This window comes from Macrobrachium rosenbergii, chromosome 52 (genome assembly GCF_040412425.1).
Source record: "Macrobrachium rosenbergii isolate ZJJX-2024 chromosome 52, ASM4041242v1, whole genome shotgun sequence".
Taxonomy (NCBI): Eukaryota; Metazoa; Arthropoda; class Malacostraca; order Decapoda; family Palaemonidae; genus Macrobrachium; species Macrobrachium rosenbergii.
The window spans coordinates 6,947,783-6,962,336 of NC_089792.1; positions in this window are offsets into that span (position 1 = coordinate 6,947,783).

Genomic DNA, 14,554 nt, shown 5'->3' on the forward strand with positions numbered 1-14,554 from the left:
TGAAATACCGATTACAGATCCGGGTATATTTGAAGAATTTTTGTGGCTTCCTGGTCACTTTGGTAATATTTCGAATCTTATTTGATATTAAAGTTGATATTCTGATTTTGAACATTTATCTAAATGCTCATTAATTCATGTAAATACATTTATGAATCTGTATTCCACATATATATTTTATTACCTATTTAGATAAAAATGTTACCTCTCCCCCTTCCTCATATCTCTCTCTCTCTCTCTCTCTCTCTCTCTCTCTCTCTCTCTCTCTCTCTCTCTCTCTCTCTGGATATATCTCTCTTGCCATTTATTTTCCTAATTATGATTTTCTCGAAATTTTCTAAATTATGATGCTCCTTCTGTATAAATAGTCTCTTTAGATATCAAAGATATCAAAGGATGTAGCTTTCTCAAAATCTTCTATTAATTATGATGACTAAATTCTTCTGCAGAAATAGTCTAAACTTTGTGTTATAAGTTATATCATAGGCAAGCCAGTCCCTAGAATATCATTCGTTATCTGTTTAACGTATCTATCAGTTCCTCCACTAAAAACATTTTTTCCCCTTTCAGAAGGGTCTTTAACGTTCACGTGTTTTCTCTGTATAAAAAGAGATCGTATCTCCATTGAAATAAATATTTTTCCCTTCAGAAGCGCCATTAACGTTCACGTATTTTGTTAATTGTATCTCCATTAAAATAAGTATATTCCCCCTTCAGAAGCGCCATCTTCACATTTTTCTTTAAAAATAAATATCCCCATTTATTTTCCCTTCAGAAGCGCCATTAACGTTCACATGTTTTTTTTTTTTTATATATATGCAAAAATTCATATCGATCTTTAAAAATTAAAGGGGAGAGCCGTGTCCTCCTATGAGGAAACTTTTGGTTCAGGACACCTCAGTTATTTGCTAAAGGAATTTTCATGTCTGGGGAATCCTTCCTTTTCTTTAAAAAAAAAAAAAAAAAAAAATATCCTTCCATTATAGGATCATATATTTGTCAAAGGTCTGACACGCTCCATGATGACACATCGTTCCCAAAAGGAACACTTTGAAGGCCTTTCCTCCTCTCCCATTTTTTTCAGACTCTAATATGACTTCATCTTTTCATATTTTTTCTGGAAGAAATATTTTTGGATGTCACTTTTTTGGAATTTAGGGTACAATATGATTCATCTGGCGTGACGTTTTTCCTTTTAATTTGATCGTCCTAGTTTTAGACAGATGTTGAGAAAGTTATTAAATAAAGCTGGACTGTTTTCAACATTCTATTACCATTTCTTACATTCATACTAAAGAAATTTGATAGTAAACAAACGCATGGTTTGAAATTTTAATAATTCTGTAAACAGTGCACTTTAGGCGATCATCACATAACCAGAATGACTTACCTGTAACTAAGATAACTCGATTAAAAAGTCGAAGTTGTTAATTAGATTTAAACTTGATGTACTGTGGTCAGCCTTTGAGTTTCAGGTCTGAAATAACATGGCTATGGATTATGAGGTTTCATAACGATTGGAAAGTCATCTGATTTCATATTCAATTCCATTTAATTGCACGAGAAGATTGAACATAAGGTATAAACGTTACCAGATACTAGGTAACACTTACAAGTGCTGGTTAACATTTGTAAAAAAAAAAAAAGACGTCAGCATGAAGACTGACTGACAGAGAAAGGGATAGTTCTTCCTTTGATGAAAAGGACATAAGGTTCATCAAAAACAATATGAGAAAAGAAATTTAAAATTCGCACTGAATCTGCCATTCTTAATCTAAATATAACAAATGCTGGAAAGTCTTCTTACATTTGCAGTAACAAATTTTTCTCTACATTCGCAAAAATTTCCTTAATACCGTAACCAGTGATCTTTCAAAATAGCCTCCTATTGATGGTGAATCGCAATTGGTGGCTATCAAGTAAGACTCCTGGGAAAGATATTCCCTCTCACAATGGAGTAATGATCAAGAATAGATGTCTGGGACTGCTGAAGATTTATTCAGTGGTGTCCCATCGGTATTCGTCGTCAATAGGTCCTTAATTTCCTTATTCTTGGAGTAAATTTGATCTCTCAAGGGGAAGGAAAGATTAAATATATCTGTGATGGGTTTAGAAAAGAGAATGGAATGTATACATATGTACAGTACATATATATACATATATATATTACATATATGTGTGTGTGTGTATATTTATACACATATATACATACAAATATATATAAATAATATTTATATATATATACATACAAATATATATATATACATAAATACATATATATATATATATATATATATATATATATTTATATATATATATAACCATGATCATTCATAAATACATATCGGGCCATTTTGTTGAACAAAGCGGTTTCAGCGTTAATTGAATTAATTTGCAATAAGTCGTTTTCTATTTTTCTGTAACATTTCCTTCATCCATTTGTCAGTGTCGATGGATAAAACTTGACGCTAGGAATTCAGGCGGATAATTTATTAACAGAATTCCCAGACGGGTGATTTTTCAACCACTCCAAGTTTACCATTTTATTCATAGCAGAAATTTATCTATTTGCATCATACGTTTATTAGAAAGTTCGAATTCTCAAGTTGAGATTAAATTGTGTATCGTGTTAGATGCATTTTTATCTCATAAAAATCATGTAATAACTTTTTTTCAATTCTAGCTCTGCAGCAAGAGAGTCACCTATAAGACATCTCTACTCAAAGACTATTACAGAGACCGCTCTTTAAATCGTAGCCTTGGCCGAAAAGAACTTAAGCCAGTAACGTCATTTCATGCTGACGTGATGCCGAGAAAGTAGAGGGAAAAAAAGTACAAAAAAAAAAAAAAAAAAAGGATTCTGTTACATGGTTATTTTGCTCTCTTTGGGTACTCAGGTATTAGGTATCCAATTATCCCTTTAGTAATGTTACCATTTCATATATAACTGTCTCTAAATCTATTGGAAAGCTATTTCATATGTAGAGCAATTCATGCGGTAACTTCTGAAGTGTGCAATTCTCTGCCTGGGTCCATTAAATTGTACGTTATACAATATTTTTTTGTGAGCATTTAAAGATAAAACCCAGTACGTTGCGTTATGAACACATTACGCTATTACCTAAAGAAAATTCCGGTTTTGAAAGGTTCAGCAACTTCAGCGATAATTAAGTTTTCATATATATTAAACGAGCAAAGTACTGTACTGTGTAACACACGGGAACGGGTCATATTATGTCAACATTTTCATTTCCGGTTTTTGCCATTGTTTTTAGTGGCCTAATCTCATGCGGTTGCATATTATGTTTTTATTGGCCTAATCTCATGCGGTTTCATATTATGTTTTTGGTAGCCTAATTATCCGGTTGCATATTATGTTTTTAGTGGCCTAATCTCATGCGGTTGCATATTATGTTTTTAGTAGCCTAATCTCATTTTCATATTATGTTTTTAGTAGACTAATCTCATGCGGTTTCATATTATGTTTTTAGTAGCCTAATCTGCGGTTTCATATTATGTTTTAACCTAATAATATTATGTTTTTAGTAATCTCATGCGGTTTCATATTATGTTTTTAGTAGCCTAATCTCATGCGGTTTCATATTATGTTTTTAGTAGCCTAATCTCATGCGGTTTCATATTATGTTTTTAGTAGCCTAATCTCATGCGGTTTCATATTATGTTTTTAGTAGCCTAATACAATATATTATTTTTTAGTAGCCTAAACTCATGCATTTGATATTATGATTTTAGTAGCCTAATCTCATGTGGTTGCATATTTTGATTTTAGTAGCCTAATAAGTTGCATATTATGTTTTTAGTAGCTAATCTCAATATTATGTTTTTAGTAGCCTAATCTCATGCGGTTTCATATTATGTTTTTAGTAGCCTAATCTCATTTTCATATTATGTTTTTAGTAGACTAATCTCATGCGGTTTCAATTATGTTTTTAGTAGCCTAATCTCATGCTGTTTCATATTATGTTTTTAGTAGTTTTGATGTTTTTAGTATTAATCTCATGCAGTTTCATATTATGTTTTTAGTAGCCTAATCTCATGCGGTTTCATATTATGTTTTTAGTAACCTAATCTCATGCGGTTTCATATTATGTTTTTAGTGGCCTAATCTCATGCAGTTTCATATTATGTTTTTAGTAGCCTAAACGGTTTCATATTATTTTTTAGTAGCCTAATCTCATGCGGTTTCATATTATGTTTTTAGTAGACTAATCTCATGCATATTATGTTTTTAGTAGCCTAATCTCATGTATATTATGTTTTTAGTAGACTAATCTCATGCGGTTTCATATTATGTTTTAGTAGCCTAATCTCATTTTCATATTATGTTTTTAGTAGCCTAATCTCATGCGGTTGCATATTATGTTTTTAGTAGCCTAATCTCATGCATATTTTGTTTTTAGTAGCCTAATCTCATGCGGTTTCATATTATGTTTTTAGTAGACTAATCTCATCGGTTTCATATTATGGTTTTAGTAGCCTAATCTCCTGCGTTTCATAATGTTTTTAGTAGCCTAATCTCATGCGGTTTCATATTATGTTTTTAGTAGACTAATCTCTTGCGGTTTCATATTATGTTTTTAGTAGCCTAATCTCATGCGGTTTCATATTATGTTTTTAGTAGCCTAATCTCATGCGGTTGCATATTATGTTTTTAGTGGCCTAATCTCATGCGGTTTCATATTATGTTTTTAGTAGCCTAATCTCAATTTCATATTATGTTTTTAGTAACCTAATCTCATGCGATATTTTGTTTTTAGTAGCCTAATTCATATTATGTTTTTAGTAGCCTAATCTCATGCGGTTGCATATTATGTTTTTAGTAGCCTAATCTCATGCGGTTGCATATTTTGTTTTTAGTAGCCTAATCTCATGCGGTTTCATATTATGTTTTTAGTAGCCTAATCTCATGCGGTTTCATATTGTTTTTAGTAGCCTAATCCCATGCGGTTTCATGTTATGTTTTTAGTAGCCTAATCTCATGCGGTTTCATATTATGTTTTTAGTAGCCTAATCTCATGCGGTTTCATATTACTTTCAAAAACCTCTATTCAAATTTTTTTTCGTCTTGAATCATGTAAATCATTAAAATTTTTTTTTTTTTTTTTTTGTCAAATTTAGTAAATAATTTCTTTTTAAAGGTTTATTTTTACGAGCCTTAGACAAGAATCAATCAGAGTTGACAGAAAAGAATCGACTGAGCAGAAGAAAGTCAAACTTTCAAGCACAGATAAAGAGAATATGGTTTCCATGGAGATCTGAATTACACATGGCATAGCCCCCGGGAGCTGCCAAGTCTTCAGAACCAGTCATTTTGTTGGGAAATCCAGTTTCTAATATTTTTTTTTTTCATTCTGTCGATGAAGCTCAGGGATTTCCTTCCTTTTCGCCTTTTGCAAAGCTTGGTGACTTTTGGTGTTTAATTATTAGTTATGAAAAAGAAGGAGAAGACGAAGGATCAGAACGAAATAAATGAAATATCTCAAATGAACATGAAGATTTCCATTACGTGCTCCAGAAGGCGATGTTAAGGTTTATTGACAAGAAGACTTTCAAGAAAGTCTTCTTCAATTATTGCCTTTTAAATATTCTTAGACTTAGCACAGCTTAGCAACTAAACTAAACAAGTGAAAAACTCGCCGAAGTTTCTTCGGCGCAGTCGAGTTTTCTGTACATCGTATAATCAAGGCCACCTAAAATAGATCTATTTTTTGGTGGTCTCGGCATAATGCTGTGTGAGCCGCGACCCATGAAACTTTAACCACCGCCCGGTGGTGGCCTGGCCTATATCGTTGCCAGACGCGATTAAAGGCTAACTTTAACCTTAAATAAAAATAAAAACTACTGAGGCTAGAGGGCTGCAATTTGGTATGTATGATGCTTTGATGGTGGATGATCAACATACCAATTTACAGCCCTCTAGCCTCAGTAGTTTTTGAGATCTGAGGGCGGACAGAAAAAGTGCTGCCGGACAGACAAAGCTATCTCAATAGTTTCTTTTACAGAAAACTAACTAGCTGCTCGTAAATAATCGCAAATGATACGAACAACATGAAAGGAGAAATAAAAATGCGTCCTTTTAACAAAACAAAAACTCGGGGCGGCATCTGAAAAACTCCGGAGCGAGAAAACCATCAGTGTCACCTCAGTCACAAAATTCTATAGCGTCCTGCTTAAGAGTCTTTGCACATGACGGTGGTGTTTTAGAAGATATAAGAACTGGGACAGACGGTCTCGGGGCATTTCAAGAAACTGACAGGCCATTAGGCTAAAGGTCTCTCTGTGGAGACGTATCTGAGTAGTAATGGACTGCCAATCTGCGTAAGATGTAACATCGGTACGCATTATTTTCAAAGGAATTTTTCTGGGTCTTATTGCCGTGTTTTTTTTTTCTCCGATTTTGTCAGTATTTTTTGATGTATTATTTTGCCTTCGTGGAAATGTTTATGTGGTCTTTCTGATGCTGCCTTTTTAATATGTTCTTGTCCAGGTTGTCATGTTTTCCTTTCTGCTACGAAGATTTGCAATGAAAGGACAATAAAATAAAGAGCGTCCTTTTGTATAAAAAAAGTGATCTTTTAATATATATTTTATTTTTCTATTTCATTATTTTTAATTAGTTTCTTATTCATGTTACCATTTTTGCTATTTTACAACGATTTACAATGGCAGGACAATAAAATACAGAGCCTCCTTTTGTGAAAAATTATCCTTTAAATTTATATTTTACTTTTGATTTAATTATTTTTAATCATTTTCTTATTCATGTTGCCATTTTGCTATTTTACAGTGAAGATTTGCAATGAAGGGACAATAAAATACCGAGCCTCCGTTTCTTAAAAGTGATCCTTTTAATTCATAATTTCTTTTTTATTTAATTATATATTTCAAATAATTTTCCTAACGATTCATTTCTTCCCTCATTGATTTTTATTCGCAAACAGAATTTTTCATCTTGCTGACCTGCATACAAGAAATGAAAGAGAAAAAAAAATTAGATCAAATAGAAAGACCAAAAGGAAAAAGGAAAGATGAGAAGGAGCTAAAAACGAATGGAAGAGGAAGGATGAGGAGGAGGAGGAGGAGGAGGAGGAAAAAGAAAAAGGAATGGAAGGGGCCGAAAAATGAAATGAGAATATAAAAAACAATAAGAAAATAGAGAAAAAAAAGAAATGGAGACGGAGAAAAGAAAGGATAATATTAAAGTAATCATTGTTATCATTAAATTGCTTTTCTCTCAGTTTTCTCTCTTTGTACCTTTGCACTATATTGATCTTCATCAGACTTTTTCCAAAAGACTATTAGTATTTGTAAACTAATGTGGTAGTAATATTATTCATGACCGATCGTTTATTTTAAACTATTACTATATATATAATATATATATATATATACACATATATATATGTAAATATATATATATATATATATATATATATATATATATATATATATATATATATATATATATATATATATATATATATATATATATATATATATATATATATATAAATATATATATATTGCTATATAACTTATGTCCTTAATATACATACATACATACATACATACTGTATTTTTCCTCTTTTGCCTACATTCATCACGTTCCACTTCTTTCAGTTATACTTATATGTTATACACATATATATTTACGCTTTCTGTTGTAGTTACCTTAATTGTTGTGTGCTTTAACTCTCAAAATTATTTTTATAAATACTGAATTCGTGGCATTTCACGTCGGAAAGGCAGTTGAGGAAAAACACTGTAGATTTATTGGAAGAAAAAATGTTTATTTGATTAACAATCGTATAAAAATATTAAGAACAATCCTGCTACGATAAACGTAAGTACGATGAATTATTTAAAATCATCAAGGATCAAGTTGTTAAGATCCGTGTGGTAAAAAAGCTTGGTTTGCATATGGTACCAAGATTAAAGAGAGAGAGAGAGAGAGAGAGAGAGAGAGAGGAGATTGAGGAGATTATTTTATATTTCATGCATATTCTGAAGATAAATGAGTACATTTATATTCTTGAATAAATGCATATATATATATATATATATAATATATATATATATATATTATATATGTGTGTCTGTGTGTGTGTATAAATGTGTGTATATATATATATATATATATATATATATATATATATATATATATATATATATATATATATATATATATATATATATATATGTGTATGTGTGTGTGTGTGTGTATAAATATATATATATATATATATATAGAGATTATTATTTTATATTTCATATATTCTGAAGATAAATATATATATTCTTGATAAATGCTTTGTATACAGTGTATATATATGTGTGTGTGTGTGTATAAATGTGTGTGTATTTATATATATATATGTTTGATATAGATTTATGTGTGTGAGAGTGTGTAGAGAGAGACTGCCTGGCAAAGACATATAAAAGGAGGGGGAGAAGAAAACAACTCGGCACTCACTCGTTTCCACATCCCCATGAAAAATGGTTTGCGCCGAAGGATTTCAAAACCGCTTTATAGTTTGATGGACTTCTTGAGTGATTGTTTGTGGTTGGCTTCTCACGATCCATGGCTTTCCTCTGAGTTATTGCTTTGCTCCTAATCGATTTTGTCCTTTGTATTATTATTATTATTATTATTATTATTATTATTATTATTATTATTATTATTATTATTATTATTATTATTATTATTATTATTATATGTATATATTTGCTCTTTAAACTTTACTTTTTTTCGTATGCCAAGAGCAAATGTATCAAAACAGGGAAAAGATTGACTGAAATAAGAGTGTGTTTTGTTTTCTTAAACGTCAATAAGGAGGAGTCAGTCGGCCCTCTGTTTAGCGAGGTTGTTGGAACGTAGATTGCATCTGAAGATCACACCGAGAGTGATCTGTTTGGTCACTTTCACTTTTACAGATCACTTGGAAGATTCCATAGGAATGTGATTGTGTATAAGACTTTTCATTCCAGGATAAAATCCGAATAACGGAAGGTTTAGAAATTCGTAGGCATAAACACGAAAAGATTCACCAACTCAAGTCGTGCCCGATGTTCGATGGTACTGTTTCTAAAGTACAAGAAACTCATTATGATTTCATTACTTATTTGAAGTCAGCGACAATGAATTAACATCTGATGATTCAGGACATATTCGTTTATTACACAAGGCTATAAAAACTTTGTAAGGCTAGTAAAGCATTCATTCAATTCCAAGTTGTTTGGCATTATTTAGCTAAAAAGTCACGTTACAAAGAGAAGGAAAGAAACTGAAGGGAAATAGATTTCTTAACTTTATGGCAAATTTGTCTTTTACATAATCTTGTACCTAGAAGAAATATTGCTGTGAAAAAAAAAGCGTTGGTGTTTGCACGTTAATTGAAAGGGGTAAGTAATGGAATACGAACAATTACTTAACAATATAATTATTCAAATGTTATTTTTGTTAATGGTATCATAAATGTTTGCATCACGTCTCAGGGACATCCACAGAAAATGTTTTTAAGATATTATTGGAAATAAATCAAAATACTTTACTACATCTACAAAGTAAGGAGTGAAAATAAATCATAATCTCTCACTAATATAAATTATTTTTGAACTAAAGGTTTACAAGTAGCTAGACAAAGATATGAGTAATTATCCAGACATCGAAAAATGCTAATATGATTTTGCCTGGTTGACATGTAAACATGAAACCTTTACAAACTGCATTTACCGACGTAAATTAACGATAAATGTTTTCTGAACGAACGTGGAAATAAACGAAATGAATGACATGCCACAGGGAAAAGCAGGTCATATCTATTGGGGGGGAACACCTCATATTTTAGCCATTACGGACTCAAAAAAAAAAAAATAGAAAAAGGTGGGGGATAAACAGATTGTCACTGGGAGTATTATACCCTGTCACTTTTCATGCAAACCAACCTTTGCTTATTTAACCTATATTTGATATACAAATATGTATTGGATATATAATTTCCTAAAAGACCTTATTTAACCTATATTTGATATACAAATATGTATTGGATATATAATTTCTTGAAAGACCTTTTCTGTGCATGTTTGTGAGACGTTATTACATACACACTGATGATACCGTTCACAGAATAAAGGCAATTTGATAAACAAATTTACCCTTTTTTTATACAAAAATAACCTTTTAGCCTTCTGTTGATAACTTTACTCTCCTTGCAGTACTTGGCTTAGTGAAAATTATCACCATAAAATAATCTGTATTTGATATACAAATATATTTTATATATAGGAAATAGTATCTTTACTATCTTACCTCCTGTTAATACTGCTCTTCTCCTTGTAGTACTTGGCACAGTTAAAATTATCACCATAAAACAATGGAATGAAATTTTTTGAGTCCTTGTTTTAAAGTCAGTGAGGGCTCAGTTATAAAGATTGTTAAAAAAATCATTACCTTTTTTATTTGCACTGTAACAAAAAATATAAGATGAAAAATCTTGCTTAATTAAACCTTGTTGACTCGGTTTCAATAACTTCCCTACTTTCCCCAATGGAATTAATGTTTTCGGGGAAAATGTTATTTTCAAATGGTGGACAGAGGAAGTTTTAATATTCCCTTAATTAGCTATTTCATTTCGCCACTCTTTACAAAGCAGGGGGAAGAGAAAACTCCATCAACTTAACAGAATTTTTTCCTGACGAGTAATTTGAATCTGAAGTCTTTTTCACCCCAGTTTAATTAAATGAAATGATGGAATATTCTTTATACCTTTCGTGACGCTGAAATGATCCAATAGTTAGTTCACGTTAGCATCTGTGATTGCTGGCCATAGAATTGCTTGCATTGTATTCACATTAAAAGAAAGACTAATATTTGCTTTTTCTCAAATAGGAATGCATTCCTGCATGAAAAAAAAAATGGAAAAAAAAATTGCTGACGAAATAGGTTTTATCTGCTAAACGGAGGTTTCAGCTAATGGCATCATCAATGAACTCGATTATCTGGCGTTGTTATTTTGGTTATTGTTTATAATATGTACAAAGTCATGTGGAACTAGTCTAAATGGACCATTATTTGATAATGGAGGCTTTCAAGTTCAGACTACAAATAGAAAACTTCTTTGCTTTTGCTAAGTTTATTTTAAAATTAGGTTCAGACAATGGTCTCTTGTTGAGAGATCCTTCCCAACTCCTTTGGGAACTAGAAACTCCTGCACTTATTACCGAATGACTAGTTTAAAAGACACAAAGGGTACATGAGCACTCTAATGAGGGCTTACACTCTCAGCACATAAAAGCACACCGCTCTCTACGAACTTCCACGAACCAAGAAACGAAAGAGATTTGCAAGCTGCAGCAAGATGCAACATTTGACAAGGCACTCAGAATTTATTTAAAAAGTTATTTGAACGAGGCTATAGCAGGTAGACCATTAACCCAACAACGTAATATGTATAGAATTCTTGCAAAGGGATTTCATGAGGGTATTCGTATGGCCGAAGAATAGTCCTGGTAATCTTCTGAGCCAAGTGTCCTGTGATTCTTGACTGGGGTCCTCTGTCAATGGCTTCGTCAGACTCCTTTTCTTGTCAGTAAAAGCAAGTCTTTCCTAAAAGACCCAAAGTAGTTCATGATGAAGCTCATTAAGTGAATTATACTGAATGAAGACGGCTGCCATCTGAATTTCTTGGATGCTATTCATATCAAGATTCTTATGTTTATCTTTAACGAGACATTAAATTGTATCAAATTAACATTTACTACCAGTAGATTCGTGTAAAAATATTCACAGCTGCACTCCAGTAATGCGCCATTTAGAGACAGCCCAAAACAAAGGAGTAAAGTGAAAACTAATAATAATAATGATAATAATAATAATAATGATAATAATAATAATAATAATAATAATAATAATAATAATAATAATAATAAATAATCGTATATTCGTGTGTAGATATTTACATCTGCATTCTAATAATGCATCATTTAGATACAGCTCCAATAGAATATTAAAGAAAACCATTTTATAACTGGAACTTATAATAATAATAATAATAATAATAATAATAATAATAATAATAATAATAATAATAATAATAATAATAATAATAATAATAATACATTCTTGTACAGATAAATAACTGAACTCCAGTAATGCTCCGTTTAGTGGCAGCTCAAAATAAAACAGTTAAGACAAAACTATTAAATAACTGTTAAGCAAACTTATAATAATAATAATAATAATAATAATAATAATAATAATAATAATAATAATAATAATAATAATAATAATAATGATAATGTACCCATTTACAGTGATCCCATAAAAAAATTCTAAAGACAGCGAGACGACAGAAGTTCTCAAAAACCTTATTCCCGGGAGAGAGCGCGAAGGATTTTCAAGGAGATATCTTGGTTTTTACATATATCCTGATTTCACGGGCCACTGCAATTTCCATTTCGCCGCTGAATCCTAAAACTTGTTTGCCTTTCACGTGTCGGTAAACAAAAAGAAAAGTTCTTTACTGTTGCGCAGGCACCTTTTAAGATTATGCTGCATATTTTCTTTTAGAAACATTTAGGAAGTGAATGCTCAGTAATGTGCAATGGCGATATTGTTATGGCCTCAATTTGGATTTGATATTCAGAGTTCTCCTTGTATTTTGCTAGTTTACTTATTTTTTTTATCTATTTATCTATTCATCTGTTCATTTTTTTCATTAACTGATCTTATCTTTCTCTATTTCCAATTACCTACCGTTACTTCTTTCCAGTGAACATCATATTCTTTTGGAAGCTTGAATTTTAAGACAGTGACCCATTGTGGGCTTGTTCCATATAATTGGGTTTCGTCTTCTGAATAATGATAATAAAATGAGGCAAAAGATGTGAAATGATAATAAAACAGCATGAGGGAAAAACATTCCATCTTACTTATGCATAAAAAGAGATAAGAAAAAGTAAATTTGCATACACATGCAAATTCATCCACAGTTGCTTGTGTGCACATGTATAATGTCAATAACGCATGATAATTAGTTACTTAAAGGATTTTTTTTAGCAATTTAAAGGTAAAGGTAGGTCAGATTATTGAAATGTTACAACAGACAAAAAAAAAAAAAACTTGTATCTCTTCACCGTCTTTGTCTTGTATAAGTTAGTAATATTCAAAGTCTTAACCATTGGTTATGTACAAGCGCAGTTTAGTTTTCTTAATAACAAACGATTCGAACAAATGCAGCACAGAAGGAAAGATAAAAATTAGGTATATTATAATAATGAATGAATTCGTCAGATTCAGACATACTAATGAAAGATAAAAACAGAGGTCATATGATGCAAGAGTGGAAGGGGTTGACGTATAATTTGTCTGGTGGAGCACAACAATAAAAATCTAGATTTTTTTGAGCGTGGAGGAGTGGAATGCCTTATATCAACTATGCAATTTGTCAGACGTGGAGAAACAATTAAAATTATAATTTTTTTAGCCAGCGTGAGAAACGGCTTAGAAATAGGTATAAGGTGCCATCAGTAGCCAGAGAAACGGCTTAGAAATAGGTATAAGGTGCTATCAGTAGCCAACAATACCTGTTGAAATATTATACTGATTTCCATAGGTTTGTAATATCCAGCGCATAAAATGGTGTAACTGTTATGAAAAAATTTTATGAAACATCCAGTCTTATCACTGAATAAAGACAACCCTATCTAATTTCATAATATATGAATTTCTGCAATATTATATTTAACATCCCATAGCCATGCGTGATTATCATTGGACAGACAGAAAAATAAAGAAGTTGATAGCAGGGTGAATTGATGATCTCTTTCACTAGTAATAATAGGACATACTTTTGATATACTGTAATTACTCATATACTTGGTACTAATTGAAATTTTCATCATCATACCAGAACATGATTAAACATAATTCCATGCATACCTAGAAGATTTCGTCTTCTTTCACAAACAGCAGGAAGTGGCCATATTTTTCATACACATAAAGAATACAGTGTCCAAGACAAGAGTCCTGTCTGCATCAGAATGTAATCAGTCTTCTCAAAGAGAATTTTCAGTCTTTCATAAAATTTCGTAAAAATCTTGTTTTTTTTTTTTTGTCTGCTTCTTTTTTATACAAAATCCAGCAAACGGAAAAGCACCTTATGTCATTACATTATAATAATTTCCCCATGCAAGTAGGCAAATATTTCACATTAATAAGCACCAGGAATGATTAAAGTTTATATATAATAAGCTACAGGAATTATTAAAGTTTATATACAAGCGAACATTCTAGAAAATTTGACAGGATCAGATTAGATTTGACACGAGTCAACTGGTGCATCTTCAACGAGGAAAACACACAAGCAATATCAAGAGTAAGGTTCTTATTGAAATATGAAGAGACGCAATATATAGACAGGAGTCCTCTTCACAAAGCGTACAGAGCATTTCATTAAATTGAAGTATTCATTTCTTCCATGCGAAAGATTCTACTGCCGCTTCATATTTGATTTCCATTTCCAATTTACACGGT